A 12,826-nucleotide genomic window follows, 5' to 3' on the forward strand; every position below is an offset into this window, starting at 1 on the left:
ATGCCATGAGCATCATTACAGTGTGTTGATTCAAAACAGATCGTGGTGTCAATATAAATTGGCAACAATACACATTATTTTCAAAGGCTTCCAGATTGCCAGGAGGGATGAACCGATGTCCTTTTTTCAAAAAAACAAAGGAGCAAGTTTAAAAACAAACATACAAAACAAAACCAACCAAACCAAAAGCCCACAACCAAAACTAACTTACTGAAATATCTAAATGGAATGGAAAATATGCAAAAAGGGGGGGAAAGAAGGGTCCCCAGGTGCCTCAGACCCCTCATTGTTCACACTTTACAGTCTCAGGTAGGGTTCCCCATGGCCCTGTGTTGCTGCTATTTTGGGCAGTCATTAATACAAATATTCAGGCTGATGCCAGGCACTGTTGATCTCTCTATCACGTGCAAGAGTTTTATCTGTAGGGGGTTGTTTTGTTTGTGTGGTGGAAGTTACCCACTTTGCTGGGTTTAGTGGTTCAGAGTCATTGCCATGTCAGGTAACCCTGTTACCAAGGCTCTGCTGGGAAAATAATATTTCAGAGTCTTGGAAAAATTTTTCAAAGCACTACTGGGATTCAGTTTTCTATTAAAAGTCTCCGTTGAAAAGTTAAATGTAATAGAAAATTACAGCAAGGTTCCACAGACCTTTTGGAGTTATAAAAAAGTAAGAAAATACCAAGCATTTTCTTATGTGCTGTAAAACAAGGGGATAACATTGCGTATTGCACACACACTGCAGGGGATGGAAACACAGCACACTGCATCAGCCATTGGGTCTAGTTATGTACAATAATGAGGCTGGACCCGAGCAGCGCATTCAGCGTGGAAGTGACGAGATGCTCTGACCCGGGGCAAGCAGGGCCAACTGAAGCCATAATTTCCCACCAGCTGGGAATTTGCTCCAGGGTTTTCTCTACAGGCTGCACTCAGGAGTCACGTATGCCTCTGAGGAACTGAGATTGTCACCATCGTAAATCTTCAAAGGATTCTTGAATGTTTAGGAGAGACCTAAGACACCGAACTTCTGCCTCCTGGCAGAGGCATGTGGATGTCACCCCTGTGTCATCTATGGGGACATTATATCTTGAAAGTTAGAAAGAAAAATAATCCAGTAATTCCTCCACCACTGGCATCCCTCACAAACTGTGCAAGGAGGGGGCCTCAGGTGTTGTCGGTGCCATTTTCTATTGCAAGATGTATTGCTAACCTAAGGCAATGTGAAGATGGGCTCTTCTGGCTTTTCAAGGCAGCATCCTCAGCTACGTAATCATGAAAAAAAAAAGAAAAAAAAAGAAAGGAAAGCCTTAACTCTGTTCCTGTTAGAGCAATGAGTTTATATGCTTCATCACTTCAGAGTCTATTTAGCTCTGTAAGTATGAAGAATACATTTATTTCCGTTTCTAAAAATGATTTAATGGAAAAACAAACAAACAAAAAAAAAAAAAAACAAAAAAAAACTTTTGCTGTGCTAACACTCTAAGTGAGGCAAGAGCTGTTGATGGTAACAAGGAAAATGAAATTTGGTACGCTTTGACTTAACGGAGGTAGGAGGAGAAGAAGGAAATTGAAACACTGAAATGCAATGTTTTATGCCTCTGTTATCACAAGAGATGTCCATGCTTTGTGTTTGTTTCCTTATTTCCTGGTAAAGGAGAATAGAAGGAGGAGGAAGGAACATGAGAAATGCAAAGCGTTAATGCTTTGTACTGTAAAGCAGAAGAGCAGTGTGGTAGAGCCGAATTATGGATGGTGTTGGAGGTTAGGGTGATGCTGTCTTTGCCTGATCCTGCAGCCTGGTGCACAGAGGAAGTGGTGTGCATTTCTGCATAACCAGTTTTAGCAGCATCGGGAATTTAATTGCATCTCATTCACTGATGGTCTGATCCAAACCCTTTAAATCCTTTCAGCTTTAGACTAAACCCTGGCATCATAAATCTTCCTACAGTTGCTGCTTTCTCGGCTGATCTTCCTGCCTCCCGTTCCTTGCTGGCAGTTGATCATTGTTGAAATTGGCTTTGCACTGCAAATACAACTGTTTCCTACCTTAGCTGGAAAGACACAAAAGTGTTTCAGAAATGCTGGGGTCTTCCAGAGCAAAGGCTACATCTTAAATGACTTCATGTATTTAAATGCCATGTTAAACTGTCTACAAATTAGCTTTCACAGTGCTCCAACATTACAGCTCACTGGTTTGTCATCTCAAAAGGTCTGTCTGCCTCTCGCTAATCCTTTCTGCGGGAAAATACTTTGCACAGTTTGATTTATCTGAGAAGTCTAAATGAAAAAAAAAAAAAACAAAATCAACCTCCTGCATATGGGCCGGGCCACTTTTAAAATACCTGAAAATGACAAAATCTACCACCACTGAAATATTTTAGCAAAGCTGATACATTCTTTCGTGAAGATGGTGCCCATAGGTAAGATACATCTTTACATGAACTGTATTTTAAAACCCATAGCGTCAAATAATGTTTTAGGGAAGTGGCATAGAGGATATTCTCATTTTTTGCAGAATATTCCTCTCCCAGTTTTGTACATTGTAACTATTTGTTTTCCCAAGGATGTGTTGGAAAGGATCCAACTGGATAAAGTGTACCCTAAGTGCCGTAGTCTTGTGTGCATGAAGTATTTTTAATTCCCTTTTCAAAAAGCATTAGACTTTATGACCTTTCAGAAATATTTTTGTCAAACCCTGGAGTGCATAGTTTTGCTCAGTCAAATACTCCGCTGGGGATCCGCAGGAAATTTGACAAAGCGTGGACCACAAAACCTGTCCTGGACTTTCCACAGCATTTTTTGTCCTCTGTGCACTCTTTTGGACTGCAGCCTGATTGTGACGTCCATTTGCTCCACTTTCCACAGCTAAAAGGTGATTTTTAGAATTAGCTAACTGCTTGAGTAGTTTATACACACAGGGGTATGTTTTATTTTCCACTGCTTTGAAGGCTGTTTTATCCTTTCGGTGGGAAAGCCTTTTATCTAAATGAAACAGCCTTAAATTGTTGGATGTAGTTCATTAAATTCTTGGATAACTAGAAGTCTCTCTGGCACTTAGCAAGTGATATTAGGAAGAAAAGTGCTGATCCCCCTTCTAAATGTAAGGAATTTAATTCTTTGCAAACTGGCATGATGTGAACAAGGCACGTTTAAAAATAATTAATAGCTGTTGAACTGTCTGTGCCAATTTTTTAGTCTTTCCCAACTACTGTAAATTCAGGGTAGCATCTTTGAGGTGAGGAGAGTTGTTAGGGATGTAAGTTAAAGCAGAATTTCAGTTATCTCTTAATTTCAGTGCATCGTCTGGTATTTGTGCTTAGATATGGATTTTCAAAGTTTTCACAGTAGTTTTGAAGGTGGTAAATATCCTTTGGCTCCTTGAACTTTCACGAAGTGATGTTTAATTATTTCTGCTCTGGGAAAGAATAATCAGTGAATATCAAAGATGCAACTGTAATTTTTAACTGAAGATCTGTTCACTGAGTATTATCTGCTTTTTTAAGATTAATAAACATTGCCCCTACTGGTTTTTCTCTGAACTGTAAGAAAAATTAATAGAAATGGAGAAACTTGAAGTTGGGCATTATTTCTGATGCTGTTTTAAATAGTTGTCTTACTTAATGCTCCATGTCTGTGTAGGCAGAGACATGTGCTTATGCGCAAATTTTGGTTCAGTTCTATAACATATGCAAATAATTCAGATGCACAAAGTTGTTCACTGCACCAAAGTGTCTGCAGCTGGATTTTTATTCTTGTAGACTTCATGAGATACAGTCCATTTTTTGGGGGGGCCATTTTCCATCATCGTCATTCTCCTGAATATTTCCATCATCCTGATATTCTTATACTGTTTGGCTGCTCACAAGCATGTAGTACTCGGGATTTCCATCAGGACTGTTCTCCAGGTTGATGTCTGATATACATCTTAGTCTGATCTTAAATTGATCCATCCACACTGTTTTTTATCCCTTTTGTTGATTACTTCTCAATGCCATAAAGAACAAAATATACTGCTTAAAATAATGTCCATGACATCCCTGCAGACTATTTCTGCAGTAGCTCACCAAAGACATTAGGCTTGGGATATTCTTTTCTCAGCAATGATTGAACATATTTCCTGTACTTTCACAGGCAGTAAAATTAATTTAACATGCAACCACCCAAATCCAGATTCTGTATTTATTGTTTTCTCTGTCTCTCTTTGATACATGCACCCAAAAACCACATTTGTAGTTCTTAGTCATACTTTAAGTAGACTCCACTGTTTTTTTCAGTAGTCATATCGTCTTCTAAGAAAATAGGAATCTGTTTCTACTCTTTTTCTGTTAACTATTTATATAATAAGTTAAAATCTATTTACAAAAATTGCCCTCTCTGGAGTAAAATGAAGCAGACCAATTTTTAAAAAAGTCTTAATTTCTGTTTTGTTTGTAGATTACTACAGATACTTTGCCATCTGAAGCATAGGCCTCTGCTGTATGATTTGCTTTTCAGCTGATGCTATGGTAGTAGTTAGGATTTCAGAGTCCAGGCATCATTGAGGTAATGAGTGCTCCCTGGCCTTTGTGGTACCCTAGCTCAGGTGCCTGCTGAGTTGGATGGTGACCATAAGCAGGAGCAGCCCTACTGAGATCTCCAGTAAATAGGATTATCCATGCTGACTAATTTTGCACCAGTTTTCAAATTACAAGGGTCTGTGAATGCTTCTTTGCTTCTGAATTATTGTTACTGGTATGTAATAAAATAAGTGAAGGTTTTGTGACAAATGGCAGGGCAAGAGAACATGTCTGTGGCAGTCAGTAGTGAAATAGGTGTGCCAGTGTGAGTCCCTTGTAAGCTCACTGTCTGATTTGCAAAAGCTGAGCATCTGGTATTATCCAAGATGGAAAAAATTATGATCGGAGCTCTAGCAGGAGCAGTTTGTGCTTTTATTCCTGCAAGTCTCAATGCCATTCCCTATGGTTTCACCAGGGCAGAATCTGTTGCTGCATCATTGAATTTGTTTGCTATACTACTAATGAGTTTCCTAGAATTAAATGGCAGGGGGTTGGAACTAGGTGATCTTTAAGGTGCCTTCCAACCCAAGCCATTCTATGATTCTATGAAATATTTAAGGATAATGGGAATAGTGGATGTTCACAGCAATTAAAATCAGGTAAATTAAAACCTTTACTGGTATACATCCCATATGACTTGGTAATTTAAAAAAAAATATATAGCAACTATTATAACCTAGAGTTCTCTCACTGACAGTAGCAAAATATCTCACAAGCAGGTAAGATGGAACAAAATAATGCTGGCACGGCTGAGCAGGATATCTCGTTCTTTTTTATTTGATGCACGTAACAGCAATGTTGCGATAACAAGCAGCTCCTTAGTCGGATGTTTTCAATTATACCTTTCTGTATTTCATCTGTTATTTTTACACAGGTTGAGTAGTTGGTGCATTCAGCATTACAGACCGGCTGGATATACATGCTTCCACCAGCTAAAAAATACATTAAAATGCAAGCTCCAGCCCTTATGGAGCACTCAAAAAAGCATAGTGGGCATTCATGCAGTTCCTCTCATTCAGCTGGTTCCAAGTAATTTAGATTTTTGCAAATGCTGTATAAATATATAGCTGATTGTAGCTCTACCTCTGCAGCAACCCTATTAAAATAACTCTTCACAGTGATTCAGAATTGGAAGAACAATGCCTTATGAGATTTAGAGATAAATCGAAATTAAGCTGTTGTTCCAACTATTTTTGCTCTTGAGTGCTATGTGAGCTGCTGTAGAAATCATTTGATTTTAAGACTTTTTATAATTCCAATAGTCTAGTATAGACCCAAGAAAATGAATTAACAGAAGGAACACGAAGATGAGAGAAGATTCTTTTCTCAGCTCTCTTCATCTCTTCCTTTAAAACTACACTGAAGAAAACCTCAAAGTACTGTGAGAAGGGAAAAACACTGAAAAGAAAGTGCTTCGAGGTCATTTTTAAAATAATGAACCGTCTGCAGCTAATAGAAACGGATAAAAATGTTAGTGAATTAGAAAACATCTAAAGGAAGATTGTGCATGGAAGTGCCTTTCTTCTAGGTGTTTTAGTTTTTTTTAAGTTGTCATTTAAACTAAGATGTACACTGAGATATAAAGTACTTTCATGTTAATCACAACCACATCAAAAAGGATTGAAAAATACCACACACAGTCCAGTTGTACTAAGCTAGTTTGTATTCACATTTTATTTTTGTTAGAATGCGGAGTCTTCTGCCCAATTTAAAACTGGCATACTGTGAAACTAAAACTCTGAGAAGAATGGGCATTGGAAAGGAGAACCAAACACGTCTGCAGGCCAAGTGTTTGTGTAATGTTCTGCCATGAAAACACGAGCGCACCAGGAGAGCTGGGAGATACTCTAGGAGTATTCCACCTATTAACATTTTTTTTAACAAAAAAAAAAAAAAAAAAAAAAAAAAAAAAAAAAAAAACACACAACAGTACACTTCCTTATTTGTACTGGACTAAAGATATTTCTAGTTTAATGATAATGAATGTGGTAAAAATGACTTGATCTCATGAATGAATATATTTAAATACCAAACTTCTTGTTGAATTCTGTGTGATGAAAGAAAACAGAGTTTAGAGAACACTGTTTTGAGTATCTTTGATGTAGTAATTGGAGTATATTCATTTCACATGATTGTCATTAAAGAAGACAGACAAAATCCTTTCATCGAGTTTTGTAGGTGTGATTCCCACGTATGGACATCCTGTCTAGTCAGTGAAAGGCATTGCTGAAAGATAAACTATCAATAGTTTTGACTTTGGTCTTAACAAAGGAAGGAGAAAGAAGAAACATACGTTTCTTTGAAAGATGAGTCTGTCAATCCTCTTGTTTGAAAGTTTTCAGTCCCGTACTGTTGCTAGGGGATGTGTGACAGGAAGGGTAACCAGCTTTGAAATCTGTGTTGGGATTGGTAATGGTAAATTTAATTTAATTGGCAAGACTATTTTGTTCCCGAGGGTCACACCATTGCACCACGGCAGTTCAGAGCTTCCTAAGAGGCAGCACAGAGGTCTGGTTCCTTAGTATGGAGAGATTTGGTGTGTGCGCCCTCCAAAAGGTAGACGTTTCCTTAAACCACTCACACCTTTGTCTCGTGTCCTCAGGAGGGAGAGAAAAAGGCTGCCAGGTGGGTATCTCAGTCCTTGCTGAGGCGGGGGGGGAAGTAACTGCCTGGGGAGGTGTTTTGTGTGCTGGCAAGTCTGCTGAAGTCCTTAGTTAGCCATAGGGTAAGTGGTCTGCTCTGCAGAGACACTCACTATTTCTTACTTACTGTGCCTGTGCTACAGCTGCTCACCTGGTGCTTAAAGTGTTAAGATCTGGTATTTGGGAATCTGGGTCAAATATACAAACTGTATATGCTATATATATATATATGTATATACATTTTTGTTGATAAATGCTCTGTGATAAGGCATTCCTGAGGATAAGACTTGGCTCTATTTGAAGGAAGCGTGTGGGAGTTTTGCCTTGGACAGAGTCACAATGTAAGGTCTCATTTTAACAAGATTTTTTGTTTAATTTAAGCATAAATTTGAATATTTCTTGGAAAACTCTTTGCATATGTAGCTATCTAATTAAGCTTCCTTTTCCCCCATCTTCCCCTCCCCTGGGATACATAAAGAGCTAGAAAAATAAAATTCAGTTTTGAATGCTTGGAAATCTTACTGGACTAACATGAAAGTCATTGCAAATCTTGTTTCAAACCTTTTCCACTCTTGAAGTTATCAGGGTACAAATAAAACAAATGAAAAGCTTTAGAGTCTAAGAAATATAGTAATATAGAACATATAGTATAGTTTACAAATATTACAACCCTGATTTACCAACAGAAACTTTTGTTTTGTTACATACAGCGCTTCAGAGTAAGGATGATGCTATATTTTTAGTGCCAGAACCAGAAACTGTTTGGAAATCACAAGTCAGATTGACAGAAGTCATGCAAATAGCTGACTTACACTGAGTCTATATATAGGGTTTGGTGGGTGGTGTTTCTAGGCATCTATTTTTTTGAAGGCTTTGGGATCCCTCTCAGAGCTTCAGTAGGACTCAAGTATTTATTGACATCTTAAAGATGATGTTTTAATGCATGAGATGCAGAAGAAAATTATTTTGGTTGGTAGCTGTTTGTGGGCAGGGAATGTATGACATTTTGCATGCACAGGACTGTGCTGCGTTCATGATGTAGTACGTACTGTATGTGTAATTTAGTCTATACGCAGTATAGACAACTGAGTCTTGATCTGTGCCTACAATAAATAGTGCCAAGACAGTTCTTGTAAGTGGGAAATGGGACAGCAAATAATACTGTAACTGCTGTTCGACTCAGGTCGTGACAGAAATGCCATGTGGTATTTTTTTATAATCACTCATTTAGATTGAAGAACCCTATTTTACAATGCAAGCAAACACCAGAAAAATATAAAAATTCCTGCAGTACTTGAATTGCACAATTGTTAAGCAACCCAGAAGTTCTGGCTGAGTCTTCTGATAGCCATCCAGTTTGGCCATCACATCGTCTGTAACTGTTAAGCCCTGAGGAAGGTCTTTAGCACCTGACAGGTCCTGTCGCTGCTTAATGTCCTTCTGAGATCGGCCAGCTGCTCCCAGAAACGCTGCTGCTGCTCTGAGAAGGATGAGGAGCACAAGGTGTTGCACTGCATCCGAGGTGAGGCTTTGGCTGCCCCGCTGCCCCTTGGAGGGATCAGGTCAGTGCTTGGGAGTCGTTAAATGCAGACACCTGTTTTCTGTCCCGTGACAGCAGACAAACAGAATCCAAAAGCCTTTTGGTTTGTAGAGGGTGGGAGATAGCTGGATAGCGTGCATGGGTTGTCAGAGGGAAGCTGGGTCGCAGCTGCTTCCTATGAGAAGTGGCTGTGGATCCTTGCGAGGGGAGCTGCAGCAGCAGAGCGCCCAGTCTGGTGCCTGCAAAGCCCCTGCATGGGGCTGCCATGCCCCAGCAGCCTGACTCCTGCTATGATTCTCTGTCTCAAAAGAAATCTTGTGAAATGTTTCGTACATAGGTTATAAGGGCTAGGATCTGTAAAAACTGTACGACAGCATTTTACATGTATGTATGGTAATGTACTTAAAAAAAAAAAAAAAAAGGCAGCACATTTTCTCAGACAGATGGTGTGTTGCAACTTCTCCTGAAACAAGTTGAAAGAGATGGTGATCCTATTAAAAGATGTGCAGCATTTGCTGTATGTGCAGAGCACGCAGTAATTGGAATTTAAGCATTAAGCTACATTTTAATAACACCAGCCACAGCTGAAAGCAGTCTTTGCAGAGGTTGTCATTAATGTGTCATTGTCATTAAACTCCTTAAGTTTACGTTATTTTTATGATTTCCACTGAAAGAAAATAAAACAGGAGAAAGTTTTGGAAGTCTGATTGAAATCTATTTTTATCTGTCTGTACACAGGATTCTGGCTTCTAACAAATCACCTGTATTCAGTCTTCGCTCATAAATCTGATAGAAATTCCATAAGCCTCTCTTTCATATTTCTGGCTAATTTTTCTTTTTCTCCCTCTTTCTCTTTCGGGTTGTTTTAAGGTAATTTTTCTTTGGATGGGTTTTTCAAGACAGCAGAATGAGATAGGGAGGGTTGGTTTTTTTGTTTGTGGGTTGGTTTTTGTTTGTTTGTTTTATTTTTGCTTTTTTGGGGGTTGTTTTAAGCCAAAGGAGCAGGTAGTGCTCTGCCCACGTCTTGTCTCAGTTTGGGGTGGGTAAGCTGATTTTTAATGGATTCTAAAGCTCTTTGTGCTGCCAGTGCTATCCTTGTCACCTCCTCTGTACTCCCCTGCTAACAGCTGACATCTCCCGCTGGGAATGCCAGTCCTTTAACCACTGCGGTGTCACCACACAAGCGCTGACTTTCCTGGCCTGGCTTCAGGGCCAGTCTTCAGGCAGCCGTGGTCCTTGAGCTGGAGTTCATGATGGACTTCAGCTGCAGGGAAGAAGCAAGCTGGCATTGAGAGCTTTTGAGTTAAAGAGGCAAAAGACGATGCTCTGCAGCACAATGATTTGATGTTTTTTGGCAAACAGAAGTTGTATGACTTATGTGGGCACTGTCAGTAGTCTGCTGCTGCTGAGCATCCCATGGATGATAGGGCTTCAGTAGCTCAGGTGTTTAAAGAGTAACTATAATCAATATTTAATAGGCATCACTCTTCTGAATGTCTCTGAGAGAGCTCAAAATGTTCATAATGAGACCCCAGCTTAGCAAAAAATTACTCTGAAAACCAGTCTGTCTGCTCATGAGCCAGTATATTAAATGCAGCTGCAAAGAGCAGCAGACTTTGTCTCATTCCTCAAAATGGAATTATCAAAACCAAAACAATCCAATTTATATAAAAGAAGCTAAATTTGGTCTTGCTGCCTTTTTTTTTTTTTTCTCTCTCTCTCTTTTTTTTTTTTTTTTTTTTCTCCCATGTGCTTTCCTGCTAGCCCAGGATCTTCATCTCCACATGAAAACCTGCTGACATTTTTAAAAAGGGCTTTGGTTCATAGAGCTTTGATAGTCTTCAAGATGTTGATAAAGGTTATTTTGCTCATCTCTGATTTTGCTTGTTAACTACAAGCATTTGTAGTTAACTGAGGTAATAATGGAGCAGAACTGTTCACGAGGGATGTGAAGAGCTGCCAGAGTGCTTTAGTACCTAAAGCTTAGATCTGAAGCTCTCAAAGACTGAATAATGTGACCCAGATCATCACTTAAGGACTAAGCTGTCACTGACAAGCGGAGATGCTGCTGGCACCCTTCAAAGGCAAATACACCCATGGCAGGGGTCAAAAAGGACCAGAATTCTGTTAGTATGAAGGTTATTCCCTTTCAGTGAATCCATATGTATAGGTAATATCTATTTTAAGTCTATGGAGCATATTGCATGTTATGCTGAGGTGCTTCAGGATGCACAGTGGATGCCCTGTATTAATAGGTGCTGCATGGTAGCCAGATAATTCGTTGCTGTAAGGGATTTGTGTGCTTCAAACTTTGTAGAGAAGTCCTAAATGGAATAGAAGAATACCCATCCAAACTATCCAACCCAAGAAGAATGTTCTGTCGGATTTCTTGCCTTTAAAACCTGGAGACAAATCCTGTGATTTGGAAGGCCAGCTTCATACTTGTATTGCCTGATTGGCCACTTACTGTGCACTTCTAAAACCCTCACTGAGCCAGTCCCAAATATCTTCTTTTTGATGATTTTGCTTCGAAAAATAAATCATCCCATTTCAAATATATTTCTTTTTTATTCTGTGATGCATGACTAATGCATATCTTAGACTAACTAGAGGATGATCCATCGTAGATGCATCTTATAGTTGACTATAAATATGAAGGGAAAAGGTTATCTTCTTTCTTCTTTTGTTGTTGCAATTGCAGTTCATCACCAGCAGTGAAGCTGAGCAATAGATTCAGCCAGCGAAAGGGAGAAAGGAATGACAAATATGTGAAAGAGAATAAAACCAGGTAGACAATCCTGTTTCAGATCAGAAAGAATGAAGCTCTTCCCAGCCAGCCACTTTAGTAGAAGCATTTATCAGTCTGATTTGGGGTTGAAAAAACAGCTTAAGGAGATGAGCTCTCATCTTCCAGAGAAATTAAAGAGTGCTTTATAACATTCAGCTACAACATTCAGAAAGCAACCCAGCCAGTAATACACCATCACTAATTTAGTATCTTCAGGGCATTTCTCCATCTTTTCTCCTAGATGCAAATTAACACAATTTCTTTATCTGTCTTCAAATCCCCATCACCGGAACACAACTACTACTTTTATATCCCTCTTCTGCTTTTCTCTTATGTGAAAGCCTGTCATTAACTTGTTTACCCATGAAATCTTTTTCTCAGAGCACAATCGTATTCCATCCTTACAGAACCCTCAAATAGGATTATACTATCTCTTTTCCTGCAACACTTGCCATCGTACCCTGTATTTAAAGAAGCTCAGTGGTGGTGTTTGTGTTTTGTTTTTTTGTTTTTTTTTTGTTTTTTTTTAATGGACAGCCTAGAAACTTCTTTCCAGTTAATATACCATTCTTCTCCCAAACCTTGTGAAATACTCGGTGAACGTATGCATAACGCCATTGCCTTGTTTAGACTGAGGCCTTGTGGATATACAATTTCCTGTGAGAATCATGAGAAATGGTCCTTCTTATCATCTTAATCTTATCATCTGGTTCCACAAAATTTAATTTGTGTTAGTTGAGATTCCAATCGTTATTCAGAAGTTCCTAAATATTAAGAAGTACCATAAATAGCAAACGTAAATGCAGACTGCAGAGGGGAAAAGGTTCATGGGAATGAAGTGCAACCTGCAGTATATATTTATTACAGTTTTGAAATCATTTGATCTCTACACAGAATCTGGTTTTGGATTAGTGAAAAAATTGAGTGTAATCCCATGGTGATCCAATTTGCTGGCTATTTTTTAATATTTATACCAGACTGAAAAATCTTGCCATATAGGAAACCTGAGCTTTCAATTTATACTGGCCCTATTAAAGGATTGACTTCAGTCGTGCAGGGCTGCTTTTCATCTGCCTTTGCCTTTATAAATCGTGTCTTGAGGCCAAGCACCAAGCAGTTTTCTTAGCTTGAAAAACACTGAGTGCATTGCCTGGAAATGCTGCAGCCTAATCTGTTAGAAACTTGTAAACTACAAAATAACCAGAAATTTGTTCTCACATGCTTAAGCTTGTAAAGTTGAAGTTTGGGTTTTTACTAGCTACTAAAACTCAGTGAACTTATCTGTCCCTCACAGGAATGTT

General features: G+C 38.9%; 1 protein-coding gene across 6 annotated transcripts in view; it reads left to right on the forward strand.

The window, feature by feature from the left end:
* The window catches only part of PLCB1 (phospholipase C beta 1), a 376,017-nt gene that overhangs the window by 198,853 nt on the left and 164,338 nt on the right, over positions 1-12,826 (forward strand). The gene's annotated exons all lie outside the window — the stretch shown is intronic.

The sequence above is a fragment of the Aythya ferina genome, assembly GCF_964211825.1.
Source record: "Aythya ferina genome assembly, chromosome: 3".
Classification (NCBI taxonomy): domain Eukaryota; kingdom Metazoa; phylum Chordata; class Aves; order Anseriformes; family Anatidae; genus Aythya; species Aythya ferina.